At 37.5% G+C, this 19,584-nt stretch overlaps 1 protein-coding gene across 2 annotated transcripts in view; it reads right to left on the bottom strand.

Annotated features, from left to right (window-relative positions):
- LOC114676301 (uncharacterized) overlaps positions 1-19,584 on the bottom strand; it is a 778,104-nt gene that overhangs the window by 372,396 nt on the left and 386,124 nt on the right. The gene's annotated exons all lie outside the window — the stretch shown is intronic.

Below are 19,584 nucleotides of genomic sequence, written 5' to 3'. Positions count from 1 at the left end.
CAATCCAGCCTGGGTGACAAGAGTGAAACTCGGTCTCAAAATAATAATAATAGTAAATATAAGATAACATAAGATAAGATAAGATAAGATAAGGTATGTGCTTTCCATGTTCTAGAAGATAAAAGACAAGATTAACAATTTTTTTTTTTCAGAGAAAAAAGTAAACAGAAACCCTAAATCTGAACACAAGAACTGAAATTAAAAATTCAATTGATGGGTCTAATACATCATATACAATTATGAAGATACTTAATTAACTGGAATATTCTCAGCAATATCTGTCAAAATAAAATGATAGAAAATACAGAGAAGAAGGTAAAAGATGTAGAGAATACAGTGAGAATTTCTAATATTTTGAGTTCTAAAAAGAAAAGAGAGAAATAATAAGGCTGAAGAAAAAGAGGAGAGATATAATCAGGCTGAAACAAATTTTGATGTGAGAATAGCTGAGAACTTTCTAAAACTGGAGAAAAACATCAAGCTACTATTTAAGAACCACATAAATACCAGGAAGAATAGCTGAAAAACAAATCTACACTGAGATACTAAGTGATAAAAATGTGGAAACCTCAAAATGGAGAAAAAAATCTTAAAGTCAGTTATAGAAAGATGTTACCTTTAAAAGGGCAACAATAGACAGACAGCTAACTGCTCAGCAGAAACAAAGGACCTCACCTAGCAATGAAATGGTGTCTTCAAAGTGTTAAAATATCTGTCATTTTTACATCTTCTGAAATTGATGGTAAAAAAACATACGTTTAGATTAACACATGAGATAATTCCCCAGTAACAGACATGTTAAAATAAATACTAAACGATATTCTTCAGGCAGAGGGAAAAAAAAATCCACAGGAAAGCTTGGAAATGTTGGAAGAATTGAAAAGCAATGGAAACACTAATGTAATAAGGCGTCTGGCTCCATGTTTTGATGTTTGACTGCTGAAAGCTTTTAAGCTTCATTCCCTCCCTCTTCTTCCGTTCCACGTCTGAGCAAGCTAATAAAAACGCCTGGGTACTCCCTCTTTTGATGCCAGTAAAAGATTTAAACCATTCAAACCTCTACTTATGCAGAAGAACCCTCATCCCAGACCTACTCTCTAATTACCGTAAAAACCAGTCTCCTTTTCCTCATCTCTCAAGATATTTTTGGACTAGTTTGGGAGGTCTATCCTGCTCTTCCCAGACTAATAAACCTTTTCATATTCTTAGCATAATCACTTTCAACCTCCAAACCAAAATTTGGGTGAGGTGCCATCCCACTTCTGATGGGTGGTCACAACAACTAGTAAGCGAGTAAATCAAAATAATCATTGACTGTGCAAAAAATCATAATAGTGTTTTATTGAGTTTTTAATATCTATACATAAAATACAAACTAATGATATTTATCTCAAATGGAGAATAAATGGAATTAAATTATTCAAATTAAAATGGGAATAAATAAAATTAAATTATTCTAATATCTTTGATCTATTTGCATTATCTGGGTAGAGTTTCAAATAACCAATTAGTATTAGATTTTGATAAGTTAAGAGCATATGCTATCATTTCTAGACTAACTACAGAAAGAATAGTAAGAGAATATATAGCTTTTGAGGAAATAGAGGGAAGATGGAATAATTTTAAAAATTATCTATCTAAACAAAGGCTAGAAAAGAGAGGAAAAAAGCAAAGCGGTAAGGAAACAGGTCACAACAGAATGGTAGATTCAAATTCAAATATATCAGTAATTACATTAAATGTAAATAGACTAACTGTTCCAATTTCTAAATCTATAAAGAAAAACATTACTAACTGCATTTTAAAATTATGATTCTGTTTACAAAGGACATATATAAAATATGTAGATATAAAAAGTTGTAAAATATTTGCCAAACAAAAATCAGTGTAACAATATCATGTAAAGTGGAGTTTAAGCAAAAAGTTAAAAGGACATTTGATAACAATTCTGTATTTGTATGTATCTAATAAAATAGCCTTCAAATAAAGCAACAATTGACAGCAAAAAGAGATAGAGAAACCCACAATTATAGTGCAAGATTATAACATATATCTTTTATAACAATTAAGCAAGCAGACAGAAAATCAATTAGGATACAGTAGAATAACACAAAAAGCAAATGACCTAATTAATATGAATAAAAGGAAATATTTTAAACCTAAAAAAACATAGTTCATTTTTTTCAAGTACACTTGGAACATTACAAAATTTATTATATAATTGGCCACAAAGTAAGGTTCCACAAATTTTAAAGAACTAAAGTTATAGAGTGTATCTGTGGTTGCAATGTAATTAAGTTGGAAATTGAAAAAAAAAAATGTTGCTGGAATACTCTTGCATGTTCAAGTAAGCCATGGTTCAATGAAGAGAACATACTGAAAATTATAAAATAATAGGCAGAGGCAGGAGAATCACTTGAGTCCAGGAGTTCAAGACCAACCTGGGCAACACAGCGAGACCCTGTCTCTAAATAATAATAATAATTATTATTATTATATTGTAAAATATTGAAATTACTAAATATCAAAATATCTAGGATGCAGCAAAAGTCATGTAGGAAAAACTTTAGTGTGTTAGAAGTATGTATTTTTTAAAATTTCATAATCAATGAACTATGCATCTATCTCAAAAAATTAGAAAACAACAAAACAAGATCCAAAGAGAATAGAAAGAGGAAATAAAATTAACAGCAGAAAACAATAATATTGAAACTGAACAATAGAGAAAATCAATGAAATTCAGATATTGTTCCTTTGAGAAGATTAGTAAAAGACAAATACTTACATTGCTATTAATGAAGAAAAAAGGGAAAAGGCACAAAAAATAATAGTAATAAAAACAAAACATCACTACAGATTGTACAGACATTGTTAGATTACAAGAGGAGATCATGAAGAACTTTTTCCCAAATGAACTTGAAAATGTTGACAATGAAAATATCTAACAATATTACTTTACAAAACTAACACAAGAAGAAATATAAAACTTGAATAGTCCTATACTGTTTCATATTACTCTCTTTATTTAATAGTGAATTCAACCAAACATTTAAGGAAGAAATAAATTCAAACTCTTCCAGAGGCTACAGAAGGGGGAACACACTGTATCTTCTTTAACAAGACCAGAGTAACTTTGATATTAAAATCTAACAAGGATATTAAGAAAAAAAATTACAGATAATCACACTAATGACTGTAGATATAAGAATTTCAAACAAATTGCTAGCAAACCGAAACCAGTAATATGCATTTACTAGTTTATCTAGGAATTTGAGATTGGTATATTAAAACAGTGATTAGTGTAATTCTTTACATTAGCATAAAAAAGAAAAAAGTCATATGATCTAAATAGATGGAGAAAAGGCATTTGATAAAATTGAGCAACAATTCATAATTAAAAGCCCTTAGCAAACTAAACTAGGAGGGAGCTTCCTTAACTCAATAAAGGGCATGTAAAAAACAAATAAACACAAACAAGTCAAACAACAACAAAATTTCTATAGGAAAACATCAGTTTAATAGTAAATGTTGAAAGGTTTTACTTTGAAATCTGAATTTGGACAAGAATGCCAGCAGTCACTCATTTTATTTAACATTGTATAGGTACACAATGTGACAAGGCAAGAAGAAATATAAGGCAATGGATTTAAAAAGAAAAAATAAAACTATTATTCACAGAAAAGTATGACTGCTTACATAAAAAATCCAAAAAAGGTATGTATACAATTTTAAAATTTATATATGGATTACAGAAGAACGTTGAGTATAGGTTAATATAACCTTTTTTTAAAAAAAGAAGTATACATTTTATGCCAGCCAGCAACAACTATTTAAAAAATAGAACTTAAAAAGTTTACATTTATATATAAATGTTTTATATATTATATGTAAATATAATATATAATATAAAGATAATATTATATGTAAATATAAACAAGATGAGTAGGACATCACGAAAAAAGACTAGGAAAAAGAAAGGAAAATTAACTGATAAAGTATCATTGAGGAAAACTGAAGAAGACCTAAGTAAATGGAGAAATGTATCATGTTCATGGGCTCAACAACTCACTATTATAAACATGTCAATTTTCTTCAAGCTTCTATAAATTCAATGCAATCCAAATAAAAATAGTTACAGTGGTGTTGTGTGCATATGTACATGTGTAATGATGGCCAAGGTTATTAGTGGGGTGTAGGAACTAGCTTATACCAACTCATGAGGTGCACCAGTTCATACTAGCTAACACCAAATCATGGGAGCCGACTGTTGAATATTCAGAAATTTTTGAACTGATTATTAAACCACTGTGGCTTGAAATCACCCATTGTGGGAGTAGGTACCCCCATGGAAATTGGCAAACACTACAAATCAAAGACGTTTTTCCCCCCAAGAGTCAGCTTGCCAGCACACCACTGAACTTATTCTAAAATTGACATGAAAAGGAAAAAACAAAAAACAACAAAACAAGAGAATAGTTAAGACACATTGAAAAATAAAAATAAAGTGAAAACACGTGCTTTACCAGATATCACTACTTATTATAAAGCAACAAGAATTAAGACAGTTTTATTCATGTTTCTGTCAAAGGTTTTAGTTATAATTTTTTAAAGGTTAAGAAATATTCATCTCTATAGCACCTATAGTCATCTCACACATCATATGAATCTCACCCTTTGAACAGCAGTCAATATTTCTTGTGTTGGCTCACTACTTTTTATTAATTAATTTTCCATTACTGCAATTATTCATCAATAGAAGGTACTTAATAAACATTGAAATAAACATATAACATTTTAAAAGTAAGAATTGTTCATTTATAAATCACTTAAAATGTTCTAACATGCCACCAGCAGTAATTTGGGAAGCCTGACATTAGGGTTAAATTATTTCTGTTTTAATTTGTCTGTTTCTCCCAACTCTCCTCTTACCAAGTAACAGACTCAAAAAGTGCTGCAGTCAGAAATGAGTCTGTCTCTGCTGTTTGGGGCTCTGCCCACAGGGAAGGACCAACCCCTCTAACTTTAAAGCCTGGTTCTAACTCTGGTCCAAAGACCTCAGCCAGGTCTGTAAACTGTTCCTGCTCACAGAATGCGGAGACCACAAAGATAAACCCACCAGGTAGAAGGGAATGGTTTAAGTATATTGTAGATGGTTGCTAATACATACTTCCCATTTGTTTTCCATAACAAAAGAGACACATTTCTAGTTTTTGTGTGGTTCCAGATAGCACTGCATTCTTTGGAAATTCCAAGTTATTTCGATAATATCTTGAAAACGTGACTACCTGAGGTCAACCTATTACAATGGCACAAATGTTGATTCTCATCCTCTATCCCATTAGCCTTTGCTTGCTTTGTTTCTTAGGATAGCCATCTGAATCTATTAGTTCAAATTTCAAGGTTGAACCTTGACTAAGTTACTTCACATGGGTTCTTAAAATGAACTACCACTTGACAGTGATTTATTCTGCATGCTACTGTTCATCTCCTACCTCAATAGGATCCTCCCTAAACCACCAAAGGTATAGTTCTTGGGGAAAAGTAAATAGTCATTGTCAAATTGATTCTCTCTCTCTCTTCCTTTCCCCTTCCCTCTTTCTTTCAAACACAAACACAGAAACTGATTAAACTGATTTCTATTTACAACTATAAAACTAACAATATTCAATTTCGTTAGCATATAAATCAAGTAACTAGAAAACACTTTACAAATAACCCAAAATGAAAGGTGAGCACCCTAATTGTGCCACTTGTCTAGACAAGGATCTTATAATTTTTCCAACCATTAATTCATTAATTGACTAATATGTATTCAGCACTGTTACATATTTTTGAGGATAAAAACATAAAAAAATACACCACAGGGCTTCAATGTATTTGCAACCTTTATATGCCTTCAGTGTGTTTACGTAGGGAGCAATGCAAGATGATGTTCTATAATTATACAATAAGTTTGATAATGCAGACTACAAGTGTTGTACTATCATGAATAATTACAATGTTGGCAATATTTTCCCCATTCCTCTGAAAGAGGCATTATTATTATCCCTAACCTATAGGCAAGGGTTAGGGAATTTAAGTAATTTGCCAAGTACTAGACAGTGTTTGGCAAGGCCAAGACTAGAACCATATCTAACTGCAAATCTCATGCTTTTTTCTATGTGTTCTCTCATAAGACTTTGCACAGTGTTGAACACATAGTAGGTGCATAGTAATTGAAGATTTAAAAACACGAAAAGTTCACTTTGAAATAAGTACAGATAAGATCTATAAAAGACAGGCTGATTTGTGTAATTGACTAGATAGAGTATTATATTCTCAATGTGGGTTCCCCCATAAACAGAGTCTTAGCTAAGGACTTGCATGAAGAAGTGAGCCAGAAACAGGAGTCGGGGAGCTGGGAGAGTGATAGATGGGAAAAAAGAAAGGTCAATATAAAGGTTCAATATCAAGTTTCTAGTTGTGGAAAATGGGTTTGATCTGCCAGACCACCTGGAAAGTATTCAGAATGCCTGAGATGCATTCAATGTCTCCCTTCATCCATTGGCTGAGGGTTCCTCCAAGAGGCAGTAAAGACCCACACTTCCTGGTTTCTGGCCTTGCTAGAAGGCTCCTACCTGGAAACTAGCCTGAGACAAAAAGCAGAAGGCAAGCATTTGCACTGAACTCTGTGTTCTAATTACAGCTGAAATCAGAGATGGGCCAGTGAGATGGAATATGATGTACCAGAGGTATGTGCTGCAGTTACTTATATTGAATTACTAAAGATTTTTTTAAATGGCTTGCAAAAGGTTCCAAAAATAATGGTTTTACCTTTTGATGTCAATTTGAATGATTTTGATAAAATTTACCTAAAAACACTCTACCTTACATTTAATTTGTGGTTTAATTTGAAACACAATGGAAGCCAATCTACTTAACAGGTGGAAATCTTTCTCTAATTTGAATAAACTTTAATGAAATTCGATACAAGTGTGCATTTATTCATTTAATGTTTATAGAACACCTGTTCTAAGACAGGAGGTATTTACAATGTTTAATCTGACATGAACCCTACCCTCAATTAGTTTAGAGTCATTTAGGTTAATCACATCAAGAGACATTGTTGGTCATTGCTAATTCCATAGAAACTAGCAAAAGCAAAACACTGGGGTGAGTTAGATGCCTAGAGGATGGCACACATACAGGGTCTGGGTCCAGGCTACCAGAGAGAAAAGGATCTCTGGAGAGTGCAGTAACAGATAATACATAAGGAGGGGTCAGATAAGTACAATATAAAACCGCGATGACATACGGAGTTAGGAGCCTTGCAACACATTATGCAGAATAACATGCTAAAAAAAGCAGGCAGGCAGCTGTTTGGTATCAGTAGGTAGCAGGACTGGAGGCTGAGCAGGTTGCCAAGAATATGACTCAGTTATAGGAATCAAGAATATTTTTAAACCCATAAGGACACTTCAAGTTGTTGAAAGCTGTACCACAGGTACAAATCTCAGTGACTTATTACAACGAAATGTTTCTCTCTCAAGCTATATGTCAGTGATGGGTTGGCTGGGATCTCTGTTCCATGTGGTCCTCCCTCCAGGATCAGGCAGATACAGAAGCTGCCATCTGGGGAATTACCAGATGCCGTGATAGGGGGAAGAGAAGTGGGATGAATTAACACACTAGGCCTTAAGCCTTCAGTCTGGAAGTGTTTTATACTACTTCTGCCCACATTCTATTGGCCAAAACATGTCATATGACCAAATGTAACTTCAAAGGGACTGGGGAAACAATATCCTCTTACAAGATGTCTGTGGAAAGACTGAGGCCAACCACACAAGTCTTACCCCTGCAAAATGAAAGGGTGAATAAATATCCGTACATATACAAACATATAAATCTTTCAGTAGACAAAGACAATGTTGAGATAGGTTCTGAATGTGTTCCAAACTAAACCGTAATTTAAAATATCGACACAATGAAAACATTCCATGGAACTGTCTTTTATCATAGGTCCCTTGTCTCTCTCTTAAAAACCATATACTTGACAAGTTTATTTTATATTCAGAAAGTATAAGCATTTTGGGATGCTGAGGTGGGCAACTCACCTGAGGTCAGGAGTTCAAGACCAGCCTGGCCAACATGGTGAAACCCCGTCCCTACTAAAAATACAAAATTTAGCCAGGCATGGTGGCGTGTGCCTACAATCCTAGCTACTCGGGAGGCTGAGGCAGGAGAATCACTTGAACCTGGGAGGTGGAGGTTGCAGTGAGCCGAGATCCCACCACTGCACTCCAGCCTGGGCAACAGAACGAGACTCCATCTCAAAAAAAAAAAAAAAAAAAGGGAAAAAAAAAAGAAAACAAAAAGAAAGAAAGTAGAGGCTCAATATCAAACATAATCCTCTAAGTTGTCAACTGTAAGCCAACATATCTGTAGCTCCTTCCTTGCATGAGAAAGAACAAGGGAGGCTGCTTATAGTGCTTGATTGGTGGGAATAATGGAAGGTATTAGGCTTCAGTAAGTTTGGGGGATAGACATAAATAGAGTAAAAGGTACAGTCCTAAAGGGTTTCCCTTTTCTGATTCTTCCATTGTTCAGCAGTTTCAATATGTAGACCTTGATTAGTAGGGCAGAGAAGTCAAGGAAACAAGGCCTCAGGCTCATATATACTTAGGCTTAGCTATGACCACAAAAGGCAAAAATGTCAAATTCAGAATGGTCCATCTCCTCATAATTCTCATTCTACATTCTTTCATTTTAAATATTTTTTTTAAAGAAAAACTACTCTACAAATAAAAAAGAAAGATTAGAGCTTGCAAAAGGACAAATCCACTGCCTCTCACGTTTGTTTCCAGATATGACTTCTAATTTTATTGCCTTTTGCTGACTTTCAGCAGCATTCATTGCTTTTCCCCCTAAAACATCTTAATGTTAAGTATGTTTTTAAAAATTCTAGTGTTGACCCAGAAGAGTCTTTCCCCTCTGTTAAATTACTAACACATTAATCTCTTCCAAGTCTTTACAGAAATGGAATAAGAAATTGGTTTATAGTCGGCGGAGCAAGATGGCCGAATAGGAACAGCTCCAGTCTCCAACTCCCAGCGCGAGCGACACAGAAGACCGGTGATTTCTGCATTTTCAACTGAGGTACTGGGTTCATCTCACTAGGGAGTGCTGGACAATCGGTGCTGGTCAGCTGCTGCAGCCCGACCAGCGAGAGCTGAAACAGGGCAAGGCATCGCCTCACCTGGGAAGCACAAGGGGGAAGGGAATCCCTTTTCCTAGCCAGGGAACAGAGACACACAACACCTGGAAAATCGGGTAACTCCCATCCCAATACTGCGCTTTAAGCAAACGGGCACACCAGGAGATTATAGCCCATACCTGGCCGGGAGGGTCCCACGCCCACGGAGCTTCCCTCATTGCTAGCACAGCAGTCTGCGATCTAACCGCAAGGCAGCAGCGAGGCTGGGGGAGGGGTGCCTGCCATTGCTGAGGCTTAAGTAGATAAACAAAGCCGCTGGGAAGACAAAGCCACTGGGAAGCTCGAACTGGGTGGAGCTCACAGCAGCTCAAGGAAACCTGCCTGTCTCTGTAGACTCCACCTCTGGGGACAGGGCACAGCTAAACAACAACAACAATAAAAAGCAGCAGAAACCTCTGCAGATGCAAACGACTGTCTGACAGCTTTGAAGAGAGCAGTAGATCTCCCAACACGGAGGTTGAGATCTAAGAATGGACAGACTGCCTGCTCAAGTGGGTCCCTGACCCCTGAGTAGCCTAACTGGGAGACATCCCCCACTAGGGGCAGTCTGACACCCCACACCTCACAGGGTGGAGTACACCCCTGAGAGGAAGCTTCCAAAGCAAGATTCAGACAGGTACACTCGCTGTTCAGCAATATTCTATCTTCTGCAGCCTCTGCTGCTGATACCCAGGCAAACGGGGTCTGGAGTGGACCTCAAGCAATCTCCAACAGACCTACAGCTGAGGGTCCTGACTGTTAGAAGGAAAACTATCAAACAGGAAGGACACCTACACCAAAACCCCATCAGTACGTCACCATCATCAAAGACCAGAGGCAGATAAAACCACAAAGATGGGGAAAAAGCAGGGCAGAAAGCTGGAAATTCAAAAAATAAGAGCACATCTCCCCCTGCAAAGGAGTGCAGCTCATCGCCAGCAATGGATCAAAGCTGGACGGAGAATGACTTTGACGAGATGAGAGAAGAAGGCTTCAGTCCATCAAACTTCTCAGAGCTAAAGGAGGAATTACATACCCAGGGCAAAGAAACTAAAAATCTTGAAAAAAGAGTGGAAGACTTGATAGCTAGAGTAATTAATGCAGAGAAGGTCATAAACAAAATGAAAGAGATGAAAACCATGACAAGAGAAATACGTGACAAATGCACAAGCTTCAGTAACCGACTCGATCAACTGGAAGAAAGAGTATCAGTGATTGAGGATCAAATGAATGAAATGAAGTGAGAAGAGAAACCAAAAGAAAAAAGAAGAAAAAGAAATGAACAAAGCCTGCAAGAAGTATGGGATTATGTAAAAAGACCAAATCTATGTCTGATTGGGGTGCCTGAAAGTGAGGGAGAAAATGGAACCAAGTTGGAAAACACTCTTCAGGATATCATCCAGGAGAACTTCCCCAAACTAGTAGGGCAGGCCAGCATTCAAATCCAGGAAATACAGAGAACGCCACAAAGATACTCCTCGAGAAGAGCAACTCCAAGACACATAATTGCCAGATTCACCAAAGTTGAAATGAAGGAAAAAATCTTAAGGGCAGCCAGAGAGAAAGGTCGGGTTACACACAAAGGGAAGTCCATCAGACTAACAGCAGATCTCTCAGCAGAAACTCTACAAGCCAGAAGAGAGTGGGGGCCAATATTCAACATTCTTAAAGAAAAGAATTTTAAACCCAGAATTTCATATCCAGCCAAACTAAGTTTCGTAAGTGAAGGAGAAATAAAATCCTTTACAGATAAGCAAATGCTTAGAGATTTTGTCACCAGTAGGCCTGCCTTACAAGAGACCCTGAAAGAAGCACTAAACATGGAAAGGAACAACCGGTACCAGCCATTGCAAAAACATGCCAAAATGTAAAGACCATCGAGGCTAGGAAGAAACTGCATTAACTAACGAGCAAAATAACCAGTTAATATCATAATGGCAGGATCAAGTTCACACATAACAATATTAACCTTAAATGTAAATGGACTAAATGCTCCAATTAAAAGACACAGACTGGCAAACTGCATAAAGAGTCAAGACCCATCAGTCTGCTGTATTCAGGAGATCCATCTCACATGCAGAGACATACATAGGCTCAAAATAAAGGGATGGAAGAAGATCTACCAAGCAAATGGAGAACAAAAAAAAGCAGGGGTTGCAATCCTAGTCTCTGATAAAACAGACTTTAAACCATCAAAGATCAAAAGAGACAAAGAAGGCCATTACATAATGGTAAAGGGATCAATTCAACAGAAAGAGCTAACTATCCTAAATATATATGCACCCAATACAGGAGCACCCAGATTCATAAAGAAAGTCCTTAGAGACTTACAAAGAGACTTAGACTCCCATACAATAATAATGGGAGACTTTATCACCCCACTGTCAACATTAGACAGATCAACGAGACAGAAAGTTAACAAGGATATCCAGGAATTGAACTCATCTCTGCAGCAAGCAGACCTAATAGACATCTATAGAACTCTCCACCCCAAATCAACAGAATATACATTCTTCTCAGCACCACATCGCACTTATTCCAAAATTGACCACATAGTTGGAAGTAAAGCACTCCTCAGCAAATGTAAAAGAACAGAAATTATAACAAACTGTCTCTCAGACCACAGTGCAATCAAACTAGAACTCAGGACTAAGAAACTCAATCAAAACCGCTCAACTACATGGACTGAACAACCTGCTCCTGAATGACTACTGGGTACATAATGAAATGAAGGCAGAAATAAAGATGTTCTTTGAAACCATTGAGAACAAAGATACAACATACCAGAATCTCTGGGACACATTTAAAGCAGTGTGTAGAGGGAAATTTATAGCACTAAATGCCCACAAGAGAAAGCTGGAAAGATCTAAAATTGACACTCTAACATCGCAATTAAAAGAACTATAGAAGCAAGAGCAAACACATTCGAAAGCTAGCAGAAGGCAAGAAATAACTAAGATCAGAGCAGAACTGAAGGAGATAGAGACACAAAAAACCCTCCAAAAAATCAATGAGTCCAGGAGTTGGTTTTTTGAAAAGATCAACAAAATTGATAGACTGCTAGCAAGACTAATAAAGAAGAAAAGAGAGAAGAATCAAATAGATGCAATAAAAAAGGATAAAGGGGATATTACCACCGACCCCACAGAAATACAAACTACCATCAGAGAATACTATAAACGCCTCTATGCAAATAAACTAGAAAATCTAGAAGAAATGGATAATTTCCTGGACACTTACACTCTTCCAAGACAAAACCAGGAAGAAGTTGAATCCCTGAATAGACCAATAGCAGGCTCTGAAATTGAGGCAATAATTAATAGCCTACCAACCAAAAAAAGTCCAGGACCAGATGGATTCACAGCTGAATTCTACCAGAGGTACAAGGAGGAGCTGGTACCATTCCTTCTGAAACTATTCCAATCAATAGAAAAACAGAGAATCCTCCCTAACTCATTTTATGAGGCCAACATCATCCTGATACCAAAGCCTGGCAGAGACACAACAAAAAAAGAGAATTTTAGACCAATGATGAACATTGATGCAAAAATCCTCAATAAAATACTGGCAAACCGGATTCAGCAGCACATCAAAAAGCTTATCCACCATGATCAAGTGGGCTTCATCCCTGGGATGCAAGGCTGGTGCAACATTCACAAATCAATAAACATAACCCAGCATATAAACAGAACCAAAGACAAGAACCACATGATTATCTCAATAGATGCAGAAAAGGCTTTTGACAAAATTAAACAGCTCTTCATGCTAAAAACGCTCAATAAATTCGGTATTGATGGAACGTACCTCAAAATAATAAGAGCTATTTATGACAAACCCACAGCCAATATCATACTGAATGGGCAAAAATTGGATAAATTCCCTTTGAAAACTGGCACAAGACAGGGATGCCCTCTCTCACCACTCCTATTCAAAACAGTGTTGGAAGTTCTGGCTAGGGCAATCAGGCAAGAGAAAGAAATCAAGGGTATTCAGTTAGGAAAAGAAGAAGTCAAATTGTCCCTCTTTGCAGATGACATGATTGTATACTTAGAAAACCCCATTGTCTCAGCCCAAAATCTCCTTAAGCTGATAAGCAACTTCAGCAAAGTCTCAGGATACAAAATTAATGTGCAAAAATCACAAGCATTCTTATACACCAGTAAGAGACAAACAGAGAGCCAAATCATGAATGAACTCCCATTCACAATTGCTTCAAAGAGAATAAAATACCTAGGAATACAACTTACAAGTGATGTAATGGACCTCTTCAAGGAGAACTACAAACCACTGCTCAGTGAAATAAAAGAGGACACAAACAAATGGAAGAACATACCATGCTCATGGATAGGAAGAATCAATATTGTGAAAATGGCCATACTGCCCAAGGTTATTTATAGATTCAATGCCATCCCCATCAAGCTACCAATGAGTTTCTTCACAGAATTGGAAAAAACTGCTTTGAAGTTCATATGGAACCAAAAAAGAGCCCGCATTGCCAAGACAATCCTAAGTCAAAAGAAGAAAGCTGGAGGCATCACGCTACCTGACTTCAAACTATACTACAACGCTACAGTAACCAAAACAGCATGGTACTGGTACCAAAACAGAGATATAGACCAATGGAACAGAACAGAGTCCTCAGAAATAATACCACACATCTACAGCCATCTGATCTTTGACAAACCTGAGAGAAACAAGAAATGGGGAAAGGATTCCCTATTTAATAAATGGTGCTGGGAAAATTGGCTAGCCATAAGTAGAAAGCTGAAACTGGATCCTTTCCTTACTCCTTATACGAAAATTAATTCAAGATGGATTAGAGACTTAAATGTTAGACCTAATACCATCAAAACCCTAGAAGAAAACCTAGGTAGTACCATTCAGGACATAGGCATGGGCAAGGACTTCATGTCTAAAACACCAAAAGCAACAGCAGCAAAAGCCAAAATTGACAAATGGGATCTAATTAAACTAAAGAGCTTCTGCACAGCAAAAGAAACTACCATCAGAGTGAACAGGCAACCTACAGAATGCGAGAAAAATTTTGCAATCTACTCATCTGACAAAGGGTTAATATCCAGAACCTACAAAGAACTCAAACAAATTTACAAGGAAAAAACAACCCCATCAAAAAGTGGGCAAAGGATATGAAAAGACACTTCTCAAAAGAAGACATTAATACAGCCAACAGACACATGAAAAAATGCTCATCATCACTGGCCATCAGAGAAATGCAAATCAAAACCACAATGAGATACCATCTCACACCAGTTAGAATGGCAATCATTAAAAAGTCAGGAAACAACAGGTGCTGGAGAGGATGTGGAGAAATAGGAACACTTTTACACTGTTGGTGGGATTGTAAACTAGTTCAATCATTATGGAAAACAGTATGGTAATTCCTCAAGGATCTAGAACTAGATGTACCATATGACCCAGCCATCCCATTACTGGGTATATACCCAAAGGATTATAAATCATGCTGCTATAATGACACATGCACACGTATGTTTATTGCGGCACTATTCACAATAGCAAAGACTTGGAATCAACCCAAATGTCTATCAGTGACAGACTGGATTAAGAAAATGTGGTATATATACACCATGGAATACTATGCAGCCATAAAAAAGGATGAGCTTGTGTCCTTTGTAGGGACATGGATGCAGCTGGAAACCATCATTGTTAGCAAACTATCACAAGAACAGAAAACCAAACACCACATGTTCTCACTCATAGGTGGGAATTGAACAATGAGATCACTTGGACTCAGGAAGGGGAACATCACACACCGGGGCCTATCATGGGGAGGGGGGAGGGGGGAGGGATTGCATTGGGAGTTATACCTGATGTAAATGACGAGTTGGGGAGTGCTGATGAGTTGATGGGTGCAGCACACCAACATGGCACAGGTATACATATGTAACAAACCTGCACGTTATGCACATGTACCCTAGAACTTAAAGTATAATAATAATAAATTAATTTAAAAAAAAAAGAAATTGGTTTATACCTATCAACACTTGTGTTTCTCTGTGGTCCTTGAACTCATTCATGCTTTTTGAACTAATAAATTCCCAAGTCCCATAAACTGTTCTCCCTTTACATTCTCCTTAATCTGCACATACTCCCAGCTTTTAGTATGGTTGAAAACACCCTTTCTTCTTCTTCTTCTTTCTTATTTCTTCTTCATTTATTTATTTTTTTGAGATGGAATTTCGCTCTTGTTGCCCAGGCTGGAGTGCCATGGTGCGAGCTCAGCTCACTGCAACCTCCGCCTCCCGGGTTCAAGCGATTCTCCTGCCTTAGCCTCCTGAGTAGCTGGGATTATAGGCATTCACCACTATGCCTGGCTAATTTTGTATTTTTAGTAGAGATGGAGTTTCTCTATGTTGGTGAGGCTGGTCTCGAACTCCCGACCTCAGATGTTCCACTCACCTTGGCCTCTGAAAGTACTGGGATTACAGGCATAAGCCACCGTGCCCAGCCATCCTTTCTTCTTAAAAGTTTCTGTTCATTTGGCTCCTATGACAGTGTGCAATCCAGATTCTTTTTCGCCTTCTCTGTCATCAATGGCCTCTTTCCTTATCCTGATTATTTAAAAGGGTAAAAATTCTTTAAGGCTCTGTTGTAATGTGTTTTCTTTCTGGACCACATAATCTCTCCCAAGCCTTCAAATATGACCTCTGTGAAAGGCACTGAAATTGGTATCATTAATCTTGACTTCTTTATAGAGTATGAGACACTTGCAAACACCTTTGAATATGTCACGCATCCACTCAAAACTGCACTGGGTTCTCAGAACAAAACTATCTATTGAACAAATTCTAAACTCTACATCTCACGCTAAGATTTAAGTCCTCCCTGATGCTGCTCCAATCTAATTTCTGACTAGTTCCTGTTCTAGTCCACTTCAAGAATCCTATACTCCAGTGAAACAGAACTCCTCACTGTTCTTTAATTCCAATTCCCTTTTTTACTGTCTTTACCTGTGATTCTACTATTTCTTCTACTGAGCATGCCTTCCTGATGTCCACATTGTACCCATGCTTTAAAAGGAATGTTTTATAAGATGTTTCATAAACTTCAAAACTAAACAAAGTGCAAACCATATGTGAATACATCATAAAAGAAAGTTACCTGCAGCAGACAGATGTTCCATTGAGCATTCTGTTTATATATGTCCAGAATGTTGGCAAAACCTCGAGCATGTTCATAACAAGCCTTTTGTCGCCTCAGTTCTTGTGTCTCTGCATCTTCTTGCTTTTTCAGAGAAGTAATTTTCCTTTTAATACTTTCAAATTCCCTCATAAAGTCACCTCCTGCCAAACCTTTCTATATCCCATTTCCTAGGAAATAATCAAGCTTTCTCTCTTCCCCTTTCTGAGGAAATGTTAAGAAGCTATTTGCTTCTGTTTCTCCCTTCTTTTGCAAGAGTGTCTTCTCCCCTTTTTCTCTATGCCTCTCCCCTCTTCAATCTTACTCAGCATTTGATTTGACACAGAACACACTGTCACACATCAGCAGCCACCTGCAGTGACAACTTTATTTCTCTATCTTGTTTTTCTCTGGCCTACGTATAAACAAATACATTGACATAGCATTCAGATTAAACGTCAAAGGCACTCTCTTATGTAATATACATATGTACACACACGTTCAGAACTTTTAAATTACTAGCTAATTCTAGACTCATAATTTTACTTTTGATCTTCTCTCCCCAGATAGGCTAATTCATGACCCGTAAAACCACTCTGAGCAGATCCACCAGGGGAAGTCATCTTGATTTCATCTCTGTGCCCCAGGAGAAAATTAGAGTGCGTGTGAGAAGGCCAAAGGTCCAGGTTGTGGAAAAGTATTCATTGCAGCAATGTCTCCAAAGGAGGGAGCAGGGTGATAAGGCCACTTCACTTTTTTATTCTTTTGTTGATTTCCCTTTGGACTTGTCAAATGAAGTGCTGAGATGAGCCCTCTCCTTCCTACAGCTCAACAATAGAAGTGAAGATGCCACAAACACTCCCAGGATAAAGGAGATAAGACCCAACGGGGGCAAAGGGGGAAAGTGCCATGGTGCTTATGGAATCCATTGCTGGATACGGCCCAACTTGGACAATGAACCACATTTGTGTCACTACAATGGCAGCCTTCTTTTTCTAACCTTTGGGTGATGAAAGGCTCCAAACCCAGATTTCTGCAAAATGAGTAAACAAGTCTGATTTCTCTCAGGTTGACTCATTTTACAACTGTGTTTATGAGTTAGAAATAGATGTGCAACAAACCATGGAAAATGGGCTTGATGATGATCGAATGTGTTGTTATGCACATAACCACAGAGTGGAAGAGGGGTTTGCTAATACATTAGAGTGTGGTTAAGCAAACAAACAAACAAACAAAAAACAGGTATGAAGAAATCAAAAGTCCTAGATTTCAAGCCTGCTTCTACCATCTATGAACTTAATAACCTCAAACAAGTTAATTTAACATCTTCAGTTTTCTCCATTAGAAAAAACAGAGGTAAGAATATGTATTTCATATGGTAGTCATGAGAATGAAGTGAGATGGCATCCATGAAAGTGCCTGGTGGTGGGCAAGGATGATGGGGTTGCTTCCAGCTGTACTCACTGCCCCCTACTCTGGGCCTCCGCATCCTCCATGGTGTATCATTTCTATCACAAGTGGGGAGGCAGAGTGCACAGAGATCCTCCTCAGGGATCTGGTGAGGACTGAAGAGATGACAAAAGCATCCAGGGTGGACTTGGCACTGATGACTCAGTACACACTTGTTCTCATTCTCATTTGAATTGTGAACTAATATTGGCCAAGATCTTCAAAGTGAAAATACAATACAAGTCTTTAGAAATTGTTTATATACCCAGTTTTTCCTGCAGTGTGCCATCCTCTCATTCACCATCGCATCTAACACTTTATCAAGTGCTGTTGAGTTTTGCTTCCAAAACACACTTTAAATTTATTCACTTCTTACATCTCTGTTGCCCCTTTCAATCATTTTTCATGAGGAATCTAGAGTGGCGTTTTGAAGATGAAAATATGGAAATAGAGATAGTGAAACGAAGCCCAATTGCAAAATATTGCTATCACAACACTTGAAATAGTAAAATAAAACCACCAACGATAACAAAATAAAACCTTCCAAAAATTGTCAACAGCAAACAAACTAGCTAAGGGTTGCAACCATATACCATATGTTTCAAAAGTAATGTATAGAAAAAGCATTGTGACCAATCTTTCACCTTGCAGAGCTGGAAAGGGAGGGTCTGCAAATCCCAGGAGTTTTCATTAATAACTCCTGCCCCCCAATTAGTAGAGATGTGGACTGAGATGAGTGGGTGGCTTAGGGAAGAGTCAAAGTGAAACCTTCTGGTGTGAATCCAAGTTGCTCAGCAGGCACAGGTGAGCAGGGCTATTGTTTTCTTGGTTTCCACACTGAAGAAGGGTCAAGGTGTGAAATGTAGGGCCTCTGCTGTGATGGTAGAATAAACTCTGGGTAGGACATTTAATGAGATATTAGGAAAAAGAGCAAAGTTCTGTCATTCAAGGTCACAGAATAATTTTCTTCTACTACCCTCCTTCACCTCACCACTTTCAAACTACAGAAAAATGGACCAAAGAGAAGTATTCCAACTCTCTAATTGTATCTTGGAGAGGAAAAAAAAATAGTTCTGAAATACAGTGGGAAAGAAATAAAGAATAACTTAGTCATACAAATTCAGGGTAAATGAATGTCTGCATAGAAATGCTTATGTTAAGCACAAGCAAGAGGAGAAATTGCAAGGCAGCAATACAAACGAGATACAGCAAATAAACATATCCGTGAACATCTAACAAAGAAGAAGAGAAAAACAAATGATAGAGCATAGCATACTGAAGACAGGTGAAAAACCCAACCTGGAAGAAAACATAGCCTAAGGAAAAGTCAAACATTCCTCACAAAAGCTTTGAGTTATAAAAGAATTTAATAAGTGAATGAATATAGTGAAACAAAAGCTCAAAAATAAGAAAAAGTGGGCCGGGTGCAGTGGCTCATGCCTGTAATCCCAGCACTTTGGGAGGCTGAGGCGGGCGGATCACGAGGTCAGGAGTTTGAGACCAGTCTGGCCAACATAGTGAAACCCTGTCTCTACTAAAAATACACAAAAAATTAGCTAGGTGTGGCGGTGTGCACCTGCAATCCCAGCTACTCAGGAGGCTGAGGCAGGAGAATCACGTGAACCCAGGAGGTGGAGGTTGCAGTGAGCCAAGATCGTGCCACTGCACTCCAGCCTGGGTGACAGAATGAGACTCTGTCTCAAAAAAAAAAAAAAAAAAAAAAGAAAGAAAGAGAGAAAGAAAAA

This window comes from Macaca mulatta, chromosome 2 (assembly GCF_049350105.2).
Source record: "Macaca mulatta isolate MMU2019108-1 chromosome 2, T2T-MMU8v2.0, whole genome shotgun sequence".
NCBI classification, from domain to species: domain Eukaryota; kingdom Metazoa; phylum Chordata; class Mammalia; order Primates; family Cercopithecidae; genus Macaca; species Macaca mulatta.
This window is presented reverse-complemented; position numbering and strand designations above follow the sequence as displayed.